We start from the raw sequence: 6000 nt of genomic DNA on the forward strand, positions 1-6000 counted from the left end.
GCACACTCGGGGCGAATGTTAAGATCCAGGAATAGTAAACAAGATCACATGTTTCTTTCTAAGCCAATCAGAGACTCGGATACATCTCCTTCTAGACCAATCAGAGGCTCGCTTACATATGATTTTCCCCATTACATAACAATTCGCCCTTGAGATTTCGTATATAACGGACATGCATTGTCATTAAATTAGCAGAAAGTATTGTGACACAGTTGAAACAAGAATGAATATTATTGATGAGCTTGACCTTGACAGCCACAATTAGCAATGTGAGTTCTGTTTTAGTACATTTTCATTTTTTATTTTCAAATAAAATTATTTTCCTTGGTCACCCTCCAGTATATCTAAGTAAATCCCCTCCCCCAAAATACAAACTCCACTATGCTATCTTTATACTCGCTAGAAAACATAAAATATGTTCTTTTTACTACATAAACCCCCTCAAAACCCCCCAATGTTTTTACAACGATAATTCTTGCAAATGGAATATTTCTCTTTTTTCGATAAAATTCTTCCTTTTCTGTATTGTGATCTTTTCTGTAACTGACTTCTGTCAATTCTTAAGGCATTATGCCACTCTGTTTTGACATAAAGCTCCGCGCAAGCTTATAAATAGTTTTGTCACCCCTTTTCCTGTGCATTTACAATTGCGGCTTAGCCAAAGGGATTGTTTTTCTCCGTCAAATTAAAACACTTTCAGACAATTGCAATAATTAAGCGCAGGCCTACGCAATCTGTATTTGGAGAAGTGAAACGAGTTATTTTCAAATTAAGGTCTAACAATATATTTATGACATTGCTGAAAAGGGGGGAAGGGGATTGTTTTTCTCCATCAAATTAAAACACTTTCAGATAATTGCAATAATTAAGCGCAAGCCTACGTAATCTCTATTTGGAGAAGTGAAACGAGTTATTTTCAAATTAAGGTCTAACAATATATTTAGGACATTGTTGAAAAGGGGGGGGGGAGGGGGCCGTGCCTCAATTCTATCGCCATCATTGTAAAGTGAAAAAGAAAAAACTGTTTCTTGGCGTTAGGCAGTAAGAGGACCGAGGGTTTCTAAGAAAAAAAGATAGCTTTATTATGTATACTGAATAGATACAATTTACATCCAAGATTGTAAATTTATGGCCTATAGCCTGCTAGGCTAACAATCTTTTTTCTATTTTAAAAGCCTGTTGACGGGAAACATTTAAAAAAAAATTTCTCAGCAAGGTAAAAATAGGGGCATTTCTAGCAAATTTTACCTTTTGCTTTGCTTTTGGCTTAGGGGACTTCTTAGTGATAAATGCTTTTCTAGACAAAATTATGGTTAGGTTATGAGTGCTAATTTTCCTTCTGTAAGAAAAGGGGGAAATTATTTCCATACTAACTTTTTTCTCTTCTTTAAGGCAAATTGTGAAGAATGTGTGCCCCCTCCATCTAAGAGAGCGAGAGAGGACGAGGCAGCCCCCGTGAGACCATCCATTATTAAGTATATTGGCCCTTACACGACCCCAGAACAAAGCAGGAGGGATACAGGTCTATCTGCACCCCATGAACAATGTGAGAATGTGACTATCCCTACACGGACAAGATGCTGCCCCCTTGAGACCTTGCTACGCTGCGGGGCCTTCTGTGGTCTTATTACAGTCCAAAAATGGGCACCATTTAAGCCCAAGTCTAGCTACAGGGCCTTCGGTGCAATCCGCAATGCCAGGACCTTCAAGACATGCCCTAGGCCTAACATTGGCTCCTCCTAAAGTAATATCTGAGCTATTAGCTTCCTGTCAAATGGTTGATCAATTTGAAGACGTGAGTAAATTTTTTTTCAATAAAATAAGCTCTTTTTTACCTTTTAGAGAGCCTTTTACTTGTGTCGTTTCACTTTTATTATTATTCAGGACCAGGTTATAGAAATATCTCAAACAAAACTATTTTTCATCCTAATATAAACTTGTCGAATACATTAAAATGTTATATTCGCTATAATACCCCCCTCCCCCCCCACCCAATGTTTTTAATTTCTCTACACCCCCTACCACAGAGATATCTAAATATAATGTAATTTTTTCGTTTTTGCTTTGTCAAACCACTCTTTTTTTTCTTTCTAATCTTTCCTATTTTCTCTGTCTCCCACTGTAGTCCATAAACTGTTGCTATCTCTTCGATAATATTTTTCGTTAATTTCTAGCCTGAATTACTTGGCATAGATTGACTAGATTTTTTTATCTCAAAATGCAGGTTTTTTTTGTTTTTTTTCACTAGAATATTATAGTTTATCATATACAAGGAGGTGGTCACTGTGGCGACCGGGAAGCGCCGATGGACCCGAGAAGCGCCGGGGGGAAGCGCCGCGGGAAGCGCCGCGGGAAGTGCCACGGGAAGCACCGCGGTGGACCGCTGGCCCGCTCGGAGGGGAGTCACTCGGAGGGGGGCATTAAATAGTGGAAATTGGGAGGGGTGGAGTTGTTTGAACAAAATCAAAACCTACTATGTCATCTTTTAGATTGTAAATATCTTATATTAAGTTGGAAATTGGAACTTTCAGAATATCGATAGAGTAGGGAATTAAATGCTACTAAGCGCGTTTTAAATAATATGTAAATAATAATCCAAATTTTAACAGTAGGGATGATTTGAACAATTTGAAAATAAGCTATTTTTCATTTATAGGTTGCATTGGTACCATATTCTATGTCGCCGTTCTCATCAGTTGGAGAAGGAGAGAACGCTCCTATGGGGCTCTCCAACAATTCACCATGGAGTGGTAATTCACTGGAAATTCCAGATAATATTGAAGATTTTTTAAGTGATTTTCTTTTAAATGTAGATTATAGCGCAGTTGAGCAGGGGGACTTACCTTTGCTAAGTCCAAACACCTTACAGCTTTTTAAATGATTTTACAAATGAATTAACTGGGAACCCTCCCCCCAATGATTACATACTTCCACTTCAAACAACTGAAGTGGATTCCCATACCCCAAATATCAAACAATGTGGAAGGGGTGTTGATAATATACAAGAGGGGGAGGGGGGTAATGTCCATTTTACGATTTTTACCGAATTTTAATTATCTAATACAATTTTAAATGCAATAGTCGTCTACACTGCAACTTTTGGGTATCCGTTTAATTCACTTATGGGGGGAAATTTTGTGTTTGACCCCGTAGAAATTGTGCATGAATATGTAGATAGAATTCGTGCACTGCTGGAGAACCAAATTCAATTATGGGGAGAGGGGAGGGATTCAATTAAGGTTTCTATTGTTTTAAAGGTGTTTTATTTAAATGAGGGAAAAAGTGAAGTTTACCACCATTATATACACTCCGAGATGCGTTTGATCTATACGAATTTAGAAAATTTTGAGGGTGTTTTTTGCGTGTGGGTTGGTCATATTATTGCGCATCTTGAGAACTTTAATGAAAGTGGGAGCGGCTCTGTAGTTCTTTTTGTTGAAAATTTAAGTGTGAATATCTGTAAATTTAAGAAAGATTTTATTTGAAGAGGGGGAGCAGGGTCTGAGAGGTCAATAGTTTTAAATTATAATCCAGATTTAGTAGGTTGTCAAGGTGTCCAGCGGATCTGTTTTGAAACAGATAAAAAATGTTTCAAGTACGCTTTCCTCATATCAGCATTTCAGCCTCTAGCAGATGACACTACAAAGACGAATTTAAACGATTGGGCTGTACATGAGAAGGAGGGGTCCAATTTTCCAATTGTAGATTTCACTTGTTTAGAGGGAAAATACCCAGTAACGCTAAGATCTATTGATATTTTTGAAAGGGCTAATGCCCATTTAAATATCGGCGTTACTGTGGTTCAGTATGAAAGTGAATTTAAAGATGGGGTTCGTTCAAAAAAGAAGGGGGTGGTTTTCCCTGTAAGGGGCCCGTCAATTGATTTTGTCAAACACTGGGTTTGGTTGTTGTATACACCACCATCTAGTGACTTTGCCAATTTAATTGGCCATTTTAACCCGATCACAGACATCAGTAGAGTTCTGGGGGAGGGTAAGAATACAGAGTACCCGTTTCTACTGTCCGACATGCCTCTCTAGATTTTGGACTGAATTAAAGTTACAAAATCACATGAGGCACTGTAGACGGCATGGCTATCAGATAGTGAAAAAGGGTTTAAGGAGACAGGTTCATTTTACGCTTAAATAATTTCCCAAACCTCGTCCTCCAGAGTAAAGAAATATCTGGATGGTGAGTCGAAGCTGGTCGAGGTGAATAATCCTGAATTTTCAAACCGAGTCAAACAACATCAAGTTCTTGCTGTCTCCTATGCCCATGCGCAAAGAGACAATTCTAACACCATGCGGTTGTTAGAAATAGTAGAAAAATTGGATAAGGGGGAGTTTGTGGTGAAGACATTGACTAAATTACGTGGCACGATTAATAGTGCCCTTCTTCTATTGATATATATGCATTACATAAGATTGTGTTCGGCAGAAGATCGTAGTGCGAATAAACATAAAAAAATCTGTGGGATATTTAAGGGGGATGTGGAAGAGTGTAATTAAAGGACTCCAGCCAATCACAGGGGGCAGACGACAGTCAGGAATCACAAACGCGGCTGGCCGGAAAGCTACTCGAAGGGTAGTAAATTTAGAGAGGTTACGCATCAATCGTGTAACATAAACTTTAGCCAGCAGTTTTTTATCCCAGTTTTTATCCACAATGCAAATTATGATTTAAAATTTATTTTACCGGCACTGGCAAGTATGCAGAGGGAGGGAGGGGGAGTAGACAGTCCATGGGTAAATTGTTCATTTACCTATAAAATTATTCCCAAATCGGCCGAAAAGTTGTTGCTTCTCGAGCTGAAATGGCAGGTAGTAAATAATGGGCTTACGTGCTGGAATAAAATCAGGTTTTTAGATTCCTTTAGTTTTTTGATTCAATTGATTCAAGTGCAGAAAATCGACAATTTTGATAGCTTTCCCTTACTTAAACAGCACTTTCCAGACAGTGAAATGTATGACCTATAGACCTGCAAAGGTGTATACGCATACGACTATTACTGTTCTGGCGCTCGCTTAAGCGAGGTGAAACTACCTCCAATTGAAGCTTTTTACAATTCACTCACCAGTAGTGAATGCACAGCCGAGGACTATGAGTTTGCCAAGGACTATGAGTTTAGGCTAGATTAAGTTAGGTTAGATTAGGTTAGATTAGGCTAGGTTAGCCTACGTACGCGCGCGTACGTAGGCTAACCTAATCTAACCTAAATTAATCTAGCCTAACCTAACCTAACCATACTCGCTGGAAAATCCCCCCATGTCGACTTTGTACCATGTTTAAGTCAGGTTAGGTTAGGTTAGCTTATCATGAGCGGCTCATGATAAGCTAACCTAACCTACCTTAAACGTAGAGAAACCTTGGACTGTGCTGCCATCTTTATCTATGGGTTGGTAGATGGCAATAGTAGTCTCTCAATTCTGCGAAATGTTGTAAGATCCTTTTGATGCTATAAAATATCTGTGTAGTTGAATTTTTTCTATGCAAAAGTACATTTTTTTCTAGTAATTTTGACACTCAGTCAATAGTTAATGGTTTTATGAGTCTGCTAGTAGCATCGATTTCATTGAAAGTTCCTTTTTCGGACATCTCTGACTTTTTGATATACATTCTAAATGTTATATCAGCCATTGAGAATCCACACAGAAGCAATCTGAATAGTGTTTTAAATTAATATATTCCGCTGCTATTGAGAATGGTCGGTCTAAAAGTAACTGTTAGCCTTTCTTGTCTAATGAATAAATAAAAATTTTCCCTTAAAACTAACTAGTACGTTAATCAAAAACAAGAACAACAATAGAATATTTCATTCATATATTAACATCAACATTTTTCTGTACAGCATGAATAGCACACACACTACTTGTTCCACAAGAAAACAATATTTATTAACACTATTTGTAGAACAATATTTTTCACTTATTGACAAAAACACTTCTATGTTCAACAATAACATTTATTGAACAAAAACACTTGTTCAACAATAACAATAAC

The sequence above is a fragment of the Artemia sp. Qi Xiang Cuo genome, chromosome 20 (assembly GCF_049724085.1).
Source record: "Artemia sp. Qi Xiang Cuo chromosome 20, ASM4972408v1, whole genome shotgun sequence".
Classification (NCBI taxonomy): Eukaryota; Metazoa; Arthropoda; class Branchiopoda; order Anostraca; family Artemiidae; genus Artemia; species Artemia sp. Qi Xiang Cuo.